General features: G+C 43.7%; 1 protein-coding gene across 2 annotated transcripts in view; it reads left to right on the forward strand.

The window, feature by feature from the left end:
• TMCC1 (transmembrane and coiled-coil domain family 1) overlaps positions 1-17,514 on the forward strand; it is a 115,231-nt gene that overhangs the window by 13,675 nt on the left and 84,042 nt on the right. For both annotated transcript variants that reach the window (XM_017827058.1, XM_017827059.1), the window contains exon 2: positions 2,004-2,061. The gene's annotated coding sequence lies outside the window, so the exon portion shown is untranslated. The remainder of the gene's footprint in view (positions 1-2,003; positions 2,062-17,514) is intronic.

Here is a 17,514-nt window from a genome sequence, read left to right on the forward strand (position 1 = left end):
ATCCATTCACTTATCATTCCTTTATTGAAACAGCTTGGGGTTTCCATACTACCTCACAAGACACACACCCTTCTCATTTAAAAGGTTGTCTGCATGACATTACTTCTGTGTGAAAGACTGAGAGAATTATGTCCACTGGCTACTTAAAGCATTCCGTTAATTTTTATTAAGTGTACACTATCACTGGGACTGAAGTTTTCTATCTTCTCATATCTTTAAATAATTTTATCCTCTTGGATATTTACTGAATTGTATTTCTTGCAATGGCTGCAAATCTAAGCTGTTCTGTCTGAACTACTTCTTGTTAACAGTGCTGTAAATTAGGAATGACTTGTTTGCTAACAGAAATAGAGGCAAATCAGCTCTTTTGTTTTCTGTGGAAAATGTAAAAGCACAGCTTATTTAGATCACTCCTCCCAATTTGTTCCTTGAATTGGACTACTCATGCAGAAAATGACAGAGATGGGTATCAGTAATAGGTGGACAACTCACTCTCTTCCCATGTGATCCTTCCTAACATGCAGCTTTTCCTGCATCACAACAGGTAGTTTACCCTGCAGGAAGATATGTCATATTTTTGTGAGAGGTATAATTCCAGCTTCTCTTCATCTTGATTTTAACAACATCAAAGTGTCAGAGTGGGTACAGCCACAGTGATCTTTAGATGTATAGTTTTACAAGGGAGGCAAGCTTTCAGGAATACAAACCTTTCTTAGACCTGAGGAAAAGCATTCATGTCTGAAAGTTTGTCTCTCTTAGGACTTAAAAGGACTTACGATCCCCTAGAACTGTCAGCTTTTCACGGCTATAGACATCACTAAAATAAAAGAAGCCTCAGAGTTTTATAGTTCTGCAAACATGGAAGTGTTGAAGCTTAATCTTTCGAATTCACTGAAACTAATAGAAAATCCTTTGAGGAAACTTAATATATAGAGAAAGTAGGCCTTCCATTTTAAATAATGAATAGAATGAGTATTGAATGAGATGAGAACATTAATTTCTGTGTGGGGAAAGTCTTAATAGAATTACTGAGTAAATTCCACATGGAACACGTACACAGCTCCCCTCACCAATTTCAATCCATAAAGGGAAGGCTATTGTATTAGAAGGAAAGGGGAGTATCCCACACAGCATTAAAACTGTTGTCAAAAGGTGTATAAATAACATGTTGCTTGTATTGGCTAAATAGTTTTATTATTTCCTAAGGAAGCAAATACAAAGCACTATGACATTAATACCACATACTGGTTTACTGACAGATTTTTCAATATTAAACAGCATATTATGGAGGCAGAACTTGGCAGGTTTAATTGTATACTTAGGAGTCAGATTAACTCACATTTTGTTCCTTCTGGGATGGTGGCAATTTGGAATTAAAGATCTCAATGGATTCATTGTGGTGCTCCTTTATTTTGTAATTATCTTCACAATGTTTATGCAGGGTCATTTCTATAGTTTTCCAGTCGAGAACCCTGTTATTTGGAAAGAAAGTGCCCATCTTCAGAAAGAGTATCACTGTGCCCTGTTTCTTGTTGCAGGCACAGTCCAGGATCTTTCAAACCAAATAATGTCACTTAATGAAACAAACAAGACCCTATCCCTCCAGGCACCAAAAAACTCCAGCTGCCCAGCCTGTCGTTTTGTCACAGTTGCTAATGAACTCAAGAGCTTCTTGTTCACTTCCAACAGGGAATTAGTCACTGGGCAAAGCAAATTTACAGCTCAGTTTACCTTGCCAAAATACAAGAATAGATTCAGGGAAATTTGATTTGGTTTGATAGAAAACATCCAGTTTCCTTTCAAAAGAAAGTTTGACTCACACTGTCAGGTAATTTTACTAATTTTACTGGGGTTTACTAATTAACTGTTCCTGTCTTTTTTTATTATTACCTTTATTTGTCTTAGTAGTTACTAAGTTACTTGATCTGCTCATTTTGTGATGGCTTATATTTGTTCACCATGTTATTCTTCCTGCAGTAAAATTAGTCATTTTGTCTTTTCAGCTTCTGATTTTTAAGAGTCCTCTAGCACAACAACAGTGAAGATCAGAGTCCTGTTATGGTAAGTACTATACCAAAGTAAAACTGAAACTGTCTATCCCAAGAGAGTTAGAATGAAGTCTAAATGTATATATATACAGCTACATATGCACCTACACCTATCATACTTCTCTACATTCACCTGAAGGTGTATGAAATGATTGATCAAGCAAGAGGGTGGAGTAATCATGTCAGTTGTGCTGGGCATAAATGTAATATTTCAAGAGTTCTAGTAGCTGTAAATCAGCATCAAGACATTGAGGGCCAGATTACAGTTGATTTGTGAGCTTTGCTGCAGTATTGCAAAAGGACATGGAAGAAAGAAGACAGTCATTTTATCCTGGCAAGAATTTCCTCCCCTGTATAAGAAAAGGCTTATAAGAAAGCTGGTCACTTGCCATCATCAGAAGGATGGAGACATCTGCAGGAATCTGTCCAATTCCAGCATGGGCCATTTATGGGAAGGTTTTAGCAAATAGTAGTGATACAGTTTACAGTTTCTGGTACCGTCCATTAGTCCCACTGTGTCTGCAGAGCATGTGGCAATGAGAATAGTTAGGGGTTTTTTAATTCCATCACTTGCAGCCATCACTAATGACACCAGTGAAACTGGAAGCTGTTAGAATCCAAGCCTTCAGTGTACGGAAGATATGGATTAGTGGAATCAAAGGTGTGGATTGGTGGAATCAAAGATGTGGATAAGTGGCTAGAAGTCAACTGAGAAACGCTACGGCCTGTACTTGACTAACCACAGAAGCCACCAGAGGTCTAATACAGTACTGATGTTCGCATTGTGCAGAGCACAACAGGTCAGGAAGTGCCTTCTTTGGTGGGTTAAGTGAATTACCTGGTTAATATGAGGGAAGTTCAGAGAGCAGTCAGTGTAGAACTGTTCCCCTGCCCAGTCGTTGAAGATTGATGTGCAACTGAGAAAACTGGAGGGGGAGGAAGAAGATCCCCACAACCAGTTGTTCAAGTAAGATGATTTTGATATTGTACTGTGAGCTACATAATGACAAAGACCTTTATATAATTTGCATCTTTATAACTTTCATAGTCATTGTAATAACAATAGGCTTTTCCACTGCTGCTTAATGGGTTTGTTTACAAGCAAACAGTGTGAGGTGAGAATCAGTCGGTATTCAGCTGCCATTTGGGGGCAGAGATTATTATTAAAGCTGTTCCATCAACCAAATATTAGACATCATGCTTGAGCGGACCATAAAGGCACATATGTGGTCAGTGAGGTCCCTGCTGAGACCAGGAGTAGTACTGACTTTTAGAAATGGCTTCTGTGATGTTCTTGTGGATTGCTCTTCACGTCTGTCCAGCTGGCACACTCCATGCATACCAAGGGAAGCTGAGTGAATGAACATGTAGCGCTGGAGTAAAGTTCCTTGAGTCATTTGATACTTGCTTCTGCTGAGAAGACTGTGAGGCACAAAGCCTATGTGCCTCTCAGCTCTTTTCTCACTGCCTTCCCCCCGGGTCTTTTGAGCTGAGCCTGAACATGAACAAAGATGCATTTAAAAGTAGTTAGGCGATGGTTTGCAGACGCAAACTACAGCAGCTGTTGTATTTTTATAAGCACCAAGCTGGGAGGCCACATGGTTATTTGGTTGAGTCTGAGAACTGGGACAGCTGATTCTATTTCTGTCTCTCCCGTTGAATTGCTCTGTGACTGTCAGTTGCACATGAAGGCAGAAATCCAGCTGTAGTTAAAGTCAGAGTCAGATTTTTCATAGATGGTTACTGAAGTTAGGTAGACTGTAAATACCTGCGTTTTGTGTTCCTTGTCCACAAATAAGCAATACTGATACGATACAGTGACTTTTGATGCTTGCGATGTGCTTTGAAAGTCACAAGTCATGACGAGAGAAGTAAAAATTCTTGTTTATATTTGGGTGGGATTTTTTAGGGAGCAAGTAGAATTCACCAAGCCCAGTTGGCCTGATGTGCAAATTTAAGTCAAGAAAATGGTAAATAGAAAACTCGTGTTTGATTGGACTCTGATGAAGCTTTGTTGTGACCAGTTGTGATAAGAACACAATTATACATTATATTTATGTATATAATAAGTATCAGCAATTTCACAGGATTCTTTCTGCAAATATTCGATAAACAGTTTTCTCCTCCAGATTTCTTTTTTTCCTTGTCTATAGCTGCTGTCAGTATTGAAATGTTCTATGTTGGCATCTAAATGGTATGATCAAATTCTAGAATGCACTCCTGGAATGGCTGGTGATGGTCTTCATAGCCTTGAATGTAGAGACAGCTGTAATGCATCAGTGATTTTCAACTTTGGTATGAGAGAGTGCAGGGATTAGAATGACTTCAAAGGGATGAGAAAAGCACATTAGTAAAAGCAATCCTTTTGTTAAATTTTCTCTATGATGATCTATAGGTCACCTAGAAAATGCTTACAAATCTAGAAACTGCAAAAAAAGTAAAGCAACTAGAAAAAGTAAAAAAATCCTCCTGGGAGTCACTTTCAGACCTGCATTTCCATGACAGATTCAGAGACCACCATGCAAGATGAGGAGTTAGAACTTTCATAACATTACATTTCTATAGCTATTATTCAAAAATATGACCCAATATTTTGACATTTGAAATAGCTTATCAAGGCAAAGAAGCTGACAGACTGTTTTTAAAACACCTTCTGGAAGATCTCAGCAGTAATCTGTGATTATTTCTGAGCTTCCACTGCTCATGTTGAGTAAATGAAGCTCAGGTCTTATTGTATGGACAGATTATGAAAATGCCAAGGATTGCCTGATAAGCAGGTAGTGCCATTGATCACTAACTGTACTTAATAAACACAGTGCCATTGTCATTTGAATAACAAATTATCTCTAAGACAACGTCAGGGTAAATCTGATTGACCTTTTACAACTACTTATGCTTTTATTGGAAAACAGTAACTCCATCTTCATTAGAATCAATTCCAGTTCTGCTTGGGGCCAGGTATAGAGCAAAGTAGTTGCATGGGAAGGAGGAAGGCATGTAGCAGTTTTCTTTACTTGATGGTAAAGCCTGTAATGGGGAACTGGAAATCACTGCTAAATGGATGCTAAGTTAAGGATACCTACACCTGTGAGTGTGTTATGTAGTTCATCTGGAACTGAGCTATATTAAGTGTTTCACACCTCTCGCTTGCTTCTGTCAGTGATGGTCCAGCTGCTCTTTGGCATGGTGCAGTGAGAAGAATCAGCCCAGCTCACTGCTCTGTCCTTAGTTCTGAATGCTTTTGTCACCTCTCTGACAGACAGGAGTAACTCTGATCTATCTAAGCATGAGATCTTCACAGAATGCTGCAAAATGAAAAGTTCTGTACATCCCTTATCATTTCTGCCTACAAGTACATCACCCCATGTTCAGGGGCTGTCAGGTCTTCCAATAGTAAAAAGGTTGTTTAAGGCTTTTGAGTCAAGACTGGTGTGAGACCTTGTGTAAATTTAAGAACAGAGATAATCTTGCAGAGAGCTGCTTAAAGGTGTTTACATTTGGCATTTCTGTTTCCTGTCTGTAGTGTGAGATGAGTGCCTAACTTAGAAGAAAATATGTGGGCAGGAGTCACAAAAAATGTGAAATTCTCCAGTTAAAGTGCTAAAACCCCAGTGTTGACGACAGGCAATGTGAATTTTGCCCTCTGGAAGCAAAACGTAGCATGTGTCTTGTGGGGGCTAGAACCTGTCAATGGCTGATACCCCAAGAGTAGACTTTACCTTAGTGTTAAATAGGGCATTTCATGCAGCATAGGTGTAAAATGGCTTCAAGTCCAGAGATCAGAGTCTTGCAGGAGGCCCTTTCTGACACGCAGGCTGCCTGGGACGGGCATTAAGGCCGCCCCAGCCAGACCCTGTGCAGCAGTGGTTGCAGAGGAGCTATGAACTGTTTGTAAAGAGGGCTCTGAGTTAGCAAGTCCTTTTTCTGGCATGGATAAAGAAGCCAGTTTTCCCAGTCAAGCCAGGTGCAATGTGCTCATTCTGTAGTGGACTTAAATTGCAAGGTTATTGAGTCCTTTTAGCCTTGGGTAGCTGCAGACCACTTAATTACAAGGTCAGTGGTCTACAGTAGTAAAGAGTTTGGGGACCTCATGAGGTAAAACAGCATCTGATTACACAATAAATCATGGTTTATTTGGACTTCTGCTTCAGAATCTAGACTACATGGTGTTATTGTTTGGACCTTCCTACTATAATAATTTAGCAGTCTGCAGGACTACAAATTTTGTTACCACTGAATTCTGCTGTTCAGAGTTTTCAGCTGCCTGGCAAATTGACAACACAAAAAATCAAAACCAATGTAATGACCATGAATTTACACTTAAGTGATGATGAAATTTTCAAAGGGTTATCCTTCCCATTTAGACACAAAGGAAGTAGCCAGATTTGTTCAAGTAGTTGTTGTCTTGGGCACTTTGGTCTTTTGAAGATCTGACAACACATGTTATAGTGGCAGCCTCTAGGTATCAGATACCATCCTCTCTGTGTATGAGAGCAGAAGCAGAGCCCTACTATAGCATGTGAATCAACTTTAGCCCTTGAAATTGTACCACAGAATAAGTCTGTGATTTTAGCAGAATTTAGGTGCTGTCTCCTGGAAACCCAAGTGAAAAGATGAAGTTAAATGAGTGATATTGTGTCATCTTATTTGTTTTTCCAGAGGTTGCTAAAGGTCTTTAGTTATTTAATGTTTATCTGCTTCAGAAAACATGTTAATGTCCTTGATCACATCCATTCTTCAAAGACACTGAGATAAACACATGTCTCATGAAGTGACTGCCCATTATTTTTGCTGCGATATTCGAGGGTGGGAGAGGGATCAAATGAAGTTGGTATTTAGTCTCAAAAGAAGGTTTCTTTATAGTGATGCTAAAAAAAATAACTGTTTTATGAAGCTTAGAAGACCTTGGAAGAAGTTTCCTCTCAAAAAACTCTTTTAAGTGCTACAGCAGTTGGTAAATTCTCTGTTTTAAATTGGCACCAGCAATGTTTTGTAGCCCAGCAGAATCGAATTTCTCCCCATCAAATCTGCCTTGATTTCAGGTTCAAGACTGAATTATGGGTGAGGTTGAGGCAATAGTTTCAATGCAGTTACATTGTAGATGAATTTGCTTTTTAAAAAAATTTAAGATAAAGGTTAAGTAGCATGAGGCTAGAAGTATAGGGTGGGGTTTTGTTTGTTTTCTTGCCTAGGAAATAGTCTATTAATTGTTTCTGGTCCAGTCTGGAGTAAATTTTGTATCTGGTAGGCAACTGCAACTCCTCTGTCCGTTGGTGTTGCTTCCCAGGATTTGGGCTGTGGTGGCTGTAGCAGGTGACAGAGCTAGGGAGGTACTGCTGTTGAGAAATCCACTGGGTGCAGGTGACTCGAGGGGCAGCTGCAGTGAAGCTGCAGTTTGAACTTTGGAGGTGAGAGCCCCAGGCAAGAGGCTGTGAACTGCCAGCCTTCTGCATAGCAAAGAGTCCAGGGTCCTGTGGCATAACCAGGTGAGGGACATTCAGAGACATGGCAGGAGCCAGTGACCCCCAGACTTTGGGCACAGGCGGGTGAGGGACACTCAGGGACATGGCAGGAGCCAGTGACCCAGGTTTTCCCCTGTTTAGACTGGGAGGGTATAAAAGCCCAAGGGTTCCTTTGTCCAGGGTCCCTCCTCGGAGGCACCAAACTCCAGCTGTTACTTTGTTAGTTATTGCACCAAGGATCAGGGCATCTGACTCTGTGCTGCAGGAAACCTGAGGTGGAGCCAGTGAGGAAACGCGGTCTGACTGTGTGAGTGGGGGGGAGCAGCTGTGCAGGGGCCTGGGTGCCAGCTCAGGGGTGCCAGCATAACTGCCAGGGGGGCTCCTGGAGGATTGGACAGGGAAGTTTCCTTAACATGGCTCAGAGGGTTGTACCTGCCGGTGCTGCTGTGCTGCTCAGAGCCCAGTGAAGCAAAGGGGAGCTATAGCCATTCTATAATCTTTAATATTAATAAATTAATATTGTCCTTGTGTTATTGAATTTTCAGCATCCCAACGATGCTGGAAGTTTTCCAACCAGATGTGCTTTCTCCAGGGTCCTTGAAGCTGCTTCGAAGTACAACTTCATTGCAATTCATTGGCAATTCTCCTGGTTCTCAGAAGAGTTTAGGCTTGACTTGTTCAAACTCATATTTTTCTTATTCTAGTAATGTTGGCACAAACCCTGTAGCCTGTCTACCAACGGGGACAGAGCACAAATAACACGCAGTTTGTGTTTTTAAAGAGACTCATGTATCCAACTAGGGAAAAACAATCAATGACCGTTTAGATGTTTCTGACTGAACAAGATGTCTTTAAATTAAGTCTCGCATCTCAGACTTGAAAACAAGAACACTCTGATTTCCTAATTTAGCCACTAAAGAGCAGAGAAAGGAGTTTGATTGAGTTATTTGGCCAGGTGACATATATACTTCCACCAGGGTTTTTTGGCAGGGGAGCGTTTTTCCTCCAGGCATCTGTCACAGTGAACAAACTGCCTTTAGGGGAGCAGAAAGATTGGGGAAAAGACTAAAATACTCAATTGGTGACCTTGTAACTAAGCAGCAGTTCATGATAGTTCTCAGATTTTTTTTCTTGGTTCAAGAAACTCACTAATTTTAGAACTAATTGTTGATGCAAGGAACAGAGCACAGTCACACAGCTGGAGGCATAGAGGGTAGAATAGGGGCAGCTGGTTTTAGACCAGCATAATCTGTGTTACAGTTACCATAATCAGATCTAATTGCACGTAATCACTGAAAGGACAGTCTCATTCTTTCTTCCTATCCATACCACTCCATATTCTTGCTTGAATAAATTGTAGGGACTGCTCAACCCCAGTTGATTTAATTTAACATACTGATCAGATGGATCAAGAAGGGTCGGAACTTGGCACAGGGCTAGGCATTAACAGGACACAGACTGAAATGCTACCCTGCTTTCATCCTCATGTAGTAAGACCTGCTCACTGCAAGTATTTCTAGGATTGCAAGAAATTGTGCTGTTGATCTCTGCTTATTTTGTCAAGGATGGGTGCTGTGTTTACCTGCTTATTTAGAAAAGAGCTGGATAAACCATATGTACTAGTATTAGGAATTAAAAGCCTCTTGGACCTGCTACTCATTTGAGCCACAAAAGGGGAGCTGCCAAGTTGCTCTCATAAATATCAGAAAGTTATGGAAATAAGAGCCAGAGTGATTAAGAACTGATTTGCAAAGCAAGCAAGGATTACAAACTTGTTTGTTTTCTCACACCTGCTCTCCCCTTCAATAGTACAATAAAGCAAGACGTAACTAATGCACCTTCTCCCAAATTGGATAATGTACTCAAGGGAATATGAGGCTTTGAAGATCACACCACCATTTGCCCAATTATACCTAATAACAACACATTGTTCCTGCAAAACGTGTCTATTCCTTGGTAGGTTACATTTCCTTTCAGCCTTCTACCTATTGATCCACTGGTACTTCATATAGAACAAACTTCTTTGTTGGCAAGTCATGTTTATGAGACTAAAAAAATCATTTATGTCACCTTCTTAACATCTTGCCAAGTCAGCGAGAGGAAAAGCTTCTTATATGGAGCATGACAAATTTTTGCAATCTTTGTAAAACAAAGCAATAACAGAATGTCTGTATGGTTTGGACTATACAGATAATTCATGTTCTGTGTTCACTATTTCTTTGTGTGCTTTCTGTTTTTATTTCATAAAGCATCTTCAACTATGTGAAGAAGGTGTCTGCACTACATAGCACTTAGAGTAAATGATTGTTTAATCTTGAACTCCAAGTAGGTATATACTCCATTACAGAAAATGAGATGTTTGCTAAGCAAAGCTGCAGCATCATGAAACTCGAGGCGTATTTACTTCACTTTTTTTAGTGGGAGTAGAAGGACTTGAAGAAAGCTGGTGAAATGATATATCCCTAATTAAAACATTTTTATGTCTGTCTTCTGTGAACATTCATGACTATGAGTACAGTCTGATAAGTAAGGGCAGGTTGGATTCTGGTTGCTCTCAGAAATTATCTCCTGAGTTACTCTTACTAGTTGTAAACTGCAACAAAAGAAACAGTTTTTTACAAATGCGAAACCATTTTATGACTTCACAGTTGTCACAGTAGCTCACTGTCGTGATTCAGCACTTTCTGGTGGGATTAACCTCAAGCCACTGCTGTGGATTCCAGAACCTTGCATAAGTGAAAAGAAGCATCCTTGCCATTTTCAAAAGTAATCCTGATTTTTGCCCAGCCCTAACTGCAGTGTAGTTCCATGGCCGAGGAAATAGTTTCAGTATTGGCCAGCATGCTAATTCTGTTTTCACTAAGTTCCCCCTGGAACTCGCTATGGAACATGAGCATTCCTGTTGCCCCTCCTGTTCCTTGTCCCAGCTCTTCCTATGGGATAGTTGGAGCTGGTTCTAAACTTGGGTGATTTTATTAGGTCTCTTCAATTAGATGAACTTCAAGACTGAACATCACACCCAGCCAGTACGTCTTAATAAGTCAGGCTCACTGCTTGAATCCATTTTCTCTCCTCCACAGACTTTATTTTCTGCATGCATCCTCAGAAGGATGGCAAACCTGGCAGGCTTTACTTACCTGAAAACACGTTTTTTTCTCTCCCACTGTATGAGAACTGGGAGTTCAGCACTCAGTGTCACAAAGAGAGAAACTCATTACGCCACCAAATCATTCCTCCCAAGCTGTCTGTCTGCATATTGATCCCTTGATCTTAAGTAAACCCTGTAGTTAATCATAATTACTCTGGAACATCTCATTCCAGTGACTGGATCAATGTCTTTAATGGCCTCCTGCTGTGTGTACCTGTCATGCCTGGCCACCTCTGTGTCACCTGCTGTTGGAGTCCAGTGCAATAACCTGCCGTGGTGGTGAGAATGCTGTCAGCCCCTTCCCACTCACTTGGGGCTCGGCTAGGACACAGCATGAGGCCTCAGATGCAGGGCATTTGTAATGAATGTCCCTGTGAACTCCACGCTGTTCCTAATGCCCAGCTGGGACATTTCCCCCCACGTCTCAGCCAGTCAGGCCTAATGGCCGTGGGATGCTTGTCATGAACCTGCTTTGGGCAGAAATACAGATAAACATATCCAAGTTTCCCTTTTCATCCAGAGGCTCAGAGTAAAGCAGAGAGTAATGAGTCCAGGGGCTCACTGAAGGACAGAGGACCAGGAGGTGAGCCGGGCAGGGGCCTCCCAGTACAGCACCTGAGTGCACACCTTTGTGCAGGGAACAGGGCTTAGGGTGGCAGCCAGGGCCAAGCAGAGCATCAGGGCAGCTGGTGTTGATAAGGTCCAGCCAGAACATCAGTCCACGGGTCAGGGTCAGGCCTAGTGACAGTAACCAGAGTTACACAGTCAGCTGATTGCCAGGCGGGTCTGTATGCCAAGGCAGGTGATGTGGGCTTGGTAGACCTGGCCACAGCCTCTAGGCCTCTCTTGTTTGTCCTGCTCAGGTGCTGGGGGAGGCCTGGACCTTGGAGGCCTCTGACAGCTGTGCTATGGTGTTCAGCTCCTGGCTCTTCATCCTTTAGTGAGCAGCCAGCCCTTGCTGTGCCCTGGCAGTGACTGAGGAAAGCTTTTACTCTTTTTACCCTTTTCCCTCCTTCTCCCATTGTAAAACATGAAGCTTAGGGATGAGATCTGAGCAGTCAGACAGTTTTAAAGCAGCAGTTGCAAAACAGAATGGTGCTCTGTTGCCTGCTTACCCAGAGTTAGACATGTGCTAATCTTAAATTATTTCTGAATCTTTCTGATAGACAAGGCCAGTTGTGTGTTTGTTATGCACAAAGCTTAGTCATTCAAAAACTGTCAAACAAGGCTGGGTTTTCTGTGGGACTTCTTAGGTTTCTCAGGGGTGTGGTTTCTTCTTTCTATACCATTTTGATGATACATATCCCATCTTGTTTTGATGTGATTATAGAGAAGCCAACTATATTTGCTATAAATTTCTGTAAGACCTACTATAACTAGATCTAGTATAACTTAGGAAAACTTGTAAGTGCTGATCCTTCCCACCAACTTCAATGGTTTTAGCACACTTACACACCTAGAGAGTAAGAAATATTTGGATATGCCTTAGAAGTGTAAACACATAAATCTGTAATGGTAGTGCAGGAAAAGCTTTATAGAAAGTATAAATAAAATTTAAAAATGCATCCGGCCTCATACTCTCTTAGTCCTCTTCACCTGAAAGCAAAGTGGCATTCTTAGATGATAGCTTGGAGCCTGAAAAAATAGGCTACAATAGAATTTTGTTCTCAGGGAAGGGTGTCAGCTGGGAATTTGTCCTCTTAGCTGTATTATAAACGAGCTGTCTTTGTATGCTAGTAAAGTACCTCTAATGAACACAGGGCAAAAATTTTAAGGTATGCTTTAAAACAATTGCAAGTGGATTTGTAGTACATTACTTACCTGAAAGTCAAGAACTGAGCTTGCCCCAACACGTTGTTCCCATACTCTGTTCTTATGATGTTATTTTACTGCAAGCTTAATTCCACACAGATAATGAATTGGAGTGCCTCAAAGGTAATTTTAGGTTAATGCACTGGAATTGAACTACATAGTATTGCATAGCCTTTGTGCAGCAGTCTGAATAGAAGCCAGTTAAGTGCTGTAAAACTTGGTGCATCCCTAGATGCTGTAAACTGATCAAGGTTAAAAGTGGGGTGGACAGCTTTTCGAAAGAGCTTCTGAGCACTTCTTTATTTAGCGTAGAAATGAACTGTCACAGCCCTTTTTATGCTACTGAAACAACCACTTGTATTTCCCTGAAGCCTTTATATGAGGATCTTGTCTTTTACAAAAGCAAATTTTGTTATTGCTAGTTAGAAATACAGAAAACTGAGTTACAGCAAGGTACCGTGACCTCATTCCTATCTGTAGAATGCAATTTTAATTCTGGATTTAAATATTCCAAATTCAGGTGTTGCCATCCATATCAGAAGTTGATAACCTGAATTCACCATGAAATCCATCATTAGTTGCTCACCTCAGGCTGTCTCTTGGTTCCCCAATACTCTGCACATAGGACACACAGTGTCCTGTGTCCATAATGCAGCTCTCAAGCTAGTCTTACTCCCTTGTTCTCTCTCATACAGACAGCTAAAACAGAAGACAGGGAAAAAAAGTGGAAAACAAGGACTTCCTGCATTTTTGCATTTCTTTTTTTCCCAGCCTGATTTGTGCTTCTAGACATACTGAATATTCAGCTCACAGAGTAGAGCCAAAGCCAAGCCTACCCCCAGCAGTCTCTTGAAAACAGAGGAACATGCTCGGTACAAGTCTGTCCTTCACAGTCTGTTCCCTGAGCCAGCTCATGTGGCCTGAATAACTCAAAGGCCTGCAATTTCCACATTTTAGCTGTATCTCAGCATTTTAGTGGATAAAATGTTCTTGGGTATTTCAACTGAAGTTTGGAAAGAGTTTTGTAGGGAAAAAAATTATGCAGAAATGTGTTTGTGAATTTATGATAGTCAGATTTGATTATTGATTTCTAACTGACCTGAATCTCTCCGTGTTTCCTAAATCCATCCTAGCACAAAATTGGTTTGAATAAAACCCTGCTTTTACTAACCACTCCCCTCCCCATTTGTGTAATTCAGTGTTACAAGCTCAGCTCCTTGTAACCTCTTTGTGGATATAAGGTGTGAGGCAGGACAGACGTGTAGATGGCAAGAGAGTGCAAACAGGCAGCAAAGTCCCTGTGCTTCCAAGGATGCACACAGTCACTTTGAGTGATGCAGTGCTGTTGGGTGTTTACAAGGGTTCAGACTAATGAGTGGTATATTAACATTTGATTAATTGTACTGCATTAGAGAGGCAGTATGAACTCCAGGAGCAGCAGCAGGAGCAGTGCCTGCCCACTCCTTTCCCTGAGAGGGGGACACCGCTTGGTTACCCGGTCTGAGACACATGCTATGTTTTATTCCACCTGCAGATCCAGCCTACATGGGGCCCTGAAAGCTCTGCTATGATGCAGCTGTACTGTGTGCCCCACTTCTACAACAGAGAGACCGATGCCGGTCCCGGTGCCGGTGCCAGTCCCAGTGCCAGTCCCAGTGCCGGTGCCGGTGCCGGTCCCAGTGCCGATCTCAGTCCTAGTCCCAGTGCCGGTCCCAGTGCCGGTGCCGGTCTCAGTCCCAGTGCTGATCCCAGTGCCGGTCCCGGTCCCAGTCCCAGTGCTGGTCCCAGTGCCGGTCCCGGTCCCAGTCCCAGTGCCGGTCCCGGTGCCCGTCCCGGTCCCAGTCCCAGTGCCGATCCCAGTGCCGGTCCCGGTCCCAGTCCCAGTGCCGATCCCAGTCCCAGTGCCGGTGCCGGTCCCAGTCCCAGTGCCGGTCCCAGTGCCGGTGCCAGTCCCAGTCCCAGTGCCGATCCCAGTGCCGGTCCCAGTCCCAGTGCCGATCCCAGTGCCGGTGCCGGACCCAGTCCCAGTGCCGGTCCCAGTGCCGGTCCCGGTCCCCCCCGCCCTCAGTGCCGGTCCCAGTGCCGGTCCCAGTCCCAGTGCCGGTCCCAGTGCCGGTCCCGGTCCCCCCCGCCCTCAGGGCCGGCTCTGCCGCCGGCGGTCCCAGCTCCGCTCCCCGGGGCGCTGGCGCCCCCTGCCGGCCGTGCCGCGTGCAGGCGGTGCCGCCCCGGGTGTCCCTGCCCGGCCCTGCTCTGGGTTCAGCCCCCGGCGCGGGGCCGACCCGCGTGGGACACGAGTCTGCCCTCGGCTCCGATTGCTGGGCGTCTTCCGGGGCGCACGCAGTGCAAGGTGTGGGTATCCACTCGCCGTGGAGGTGCCCCCCCCGCTGTGGGTGCCCATCGGCCGGTGGGCGCTGCTGTGCACGGGAGCCCAGGCTGCCCGCGGCTCGGCGCCGGCCCGGGCACGGGCCAGTGAGGTGAGACCGAGGGAGCCCGGGTGCTATGAGGAGCTGGCACTGCTGGGTAAAAGGAGATTGTACTTAGTCGGTTTACGCTCGCACTCCTTGCAGCCGCTGTGCCTCACCAAGGGGAAAAGCTGTTCAGGGTTTCACTCTAGTGCTCTGCAGAGTGCTGGGAATCCGCGGCAGTCCGGTCACAGAACAAGGACACCTGCAGGTGTACACAGCAAGGTGTTGTGCGAATCAGCTGTGGGGCGTAGGTGTGTTCCCTGCTGATGCTGAGCATTTTGCTGGCCTGGGCCTCTGCCCTCTGAGCCTCAGGCTCTCTATACTTGGAGACTTCAGAAAGGTGTTTTTAATATAGCACCTCCATCTGCAGTGGGGGTTGATCGTATTTATCTAGCTCAAGAGCAGTGATATGAGGCTGACTTGCTTAGAAATGCCACACGAAAAAGACTAAAATTTTTTTTAATATTTGCATTAATTGCTTTTCTTTTATTAACTTCTTTGGCTGCATTGGAGCACTTACAGGAGACAGCATTTTGCAAATGGGAGTACATTTTTCATTATATTATTTATTGCATTACACCATTATCTATAAAGTGTATCCTTCAAGTTATAACAAGCTGTAATTCCATTGAAGGCTCCCTAGGATTTCTGGACCACGAGAGAGCAAAGCTGCAGCAGTTTAGTCAGAGGAGCCAGAAAATCAAATTACAGCCCCTTTAATAGTCAGCTGGGGATATACTCTTCCTCTGAGATAGCCCAGGCTGGAGTAAGTGTCTCTGCTATGCTGGAACTGGATGGATTGTACCTTTTAAGGACATTTCAAGCCATAGTAACTATTTAGAGCCAACTTTGGCATCACTGCCCTTTCCTGCTCTTTTGACACAGAGGTCAGAGCCAGTGGTGTTTGACAGTAGGAGGTGGGTTTTCCCTGCTCCTTGGGAGGCTGTGCTTTACTTTGGGAGCCACAAGGAACAAAAATCACCAAGTACCCAGAGAAAATGTTTGCTGAAGCTGAAGGTATCTGCTGCCTCCAGGACCTCTGGAAGCCAGGTGCTGGCTGGTGGTTGGTAGGAAGTGTGTTTGGTCACAGCGCAGTGAAAGGACCTCGTTGCTCTGTGCCGAATGTGGCAGATGTTGCAGCTCTCCCCTACTCTCTTGCTAGTCTTCGAGCTTGGCATGTGTCACTCTCCCTGCAGTCTGTAACTGGCCTGTTTCACTGATGGGTGTGGGATGCAACACTCAGTTGGAAACACAGAAATGTAGTGGTACTTGAAGCTTGATTTGAACTCTGCTGAAACATATCAGCCAGCTCCCTGGGACAGCAACATGGCCCAGCTCTGCTGCATTACAACAGTCTCTGGTCTGGGGGGTTGTGAGTTATTCGTACATGTACCTGGAGAATTTCAAAGCAAAGCACTGTTACTACTCTTGGACTTCTGGATATAGCCTGAATGGAGTCCCACTGAACCACTTCCTGCTGATTCTTGGCCCTAAAATCATTCTAGCTCTTTGGGATTTGGAAGTTTTAATAAAAATGACTCCATTGTGTTGGCCCTGGAGGGAAATGGGGCCCAAGAAAGCTGATTAATATTCAAAGATCACCTTGATCTTGCTTAATATTCAAGGATCTTTTTAGCAAACTCCTGACCACTGTGCTGCTCTCTGTACCTCCCAGGTGATGGCTTGTTTTCAGAGAATCTCTGCAGGCTGACTCATTTTTCCTCTTCCTCCTTTTTTTAATGGTGAGCTTTGCAGCTCAGCATGCGTTATTCCTGCTGTGACAGCAAAAGGAATGTTGTTCTGCCTGCTGATATTTTGGTTAGAGCATACCAGTGAGGGTTAAAAGATAGGCCAAAGCAGCTGCCATTGTTCTCAGTGTTCTTGAGCAGGTTTAATGTTCTGCTGTAATTCTTATTTTCAACGAATGTATACAGTTTATTCCTGCTCTTGGGCAACTGCTAGTATGACTAGAATTTGTCAGAGAGCGATAACTTATTTAACCTGAACAGCTTTAAAATTATTCTCCTGTCTTTCAGTATGCATTACTTCATTGCATATCTGCTGTAGCACTAATGCATGACAGGCATGTGATATGAGAGATGACAGAGTGAGAGCACATCTTCTAGAACTTCAGATCTCAATCCATAGGGATGGCAAAGTGTTCATGCTCATATTTCAATAGAGGGTTACAGCAAATTCTATGTTTCTGCAATCAAACTTCATAGAACCACAAAATTATTTGGGTTGGAAGGGACCTGAAATATTATCCGGTCCCACCCCCTGCCACGGGCAGGAACACCTTCCACTAGCCCAGGTTGCTCCAAGCCCTGTCCAGCCTGGCCTTGGACACTTCCAGGGATGGGGCAGCCACAGCTGCTCTGGGCAACCTGTGCCAGGGCCTCCCCACCCTCACAATAAGAAAATTTTTTTGCCCTTACTAGAAAAATATTGAATTCTCCCCACACAAAATTCTACGTTAGTCACCTCCGTGTGAGCAGGGCGGCCCTTCAGGGGACAGATCGAAGTGTGGAGCTTCCAGGCTGCACCTAAGGACGTGTGGCCAGCATTTACATCCAGTC

This window comes from Lepidothrix coronata, unplaced genomic scaffold (assembly GCF_001604755.1).
Source record: "Lepidothrix coronata isolate B3197 unplaced genomic scaffold, Lepidothrix_coronata-1.0 Scaffold134, whole genome shotgun sequence".
NCBI classification, from domain to species: Eukaryota; Metazoa; Chordata; class Aves; order Passeriformes; family Pipridae; genus Lepidothrix; species Lepidothrix coronata.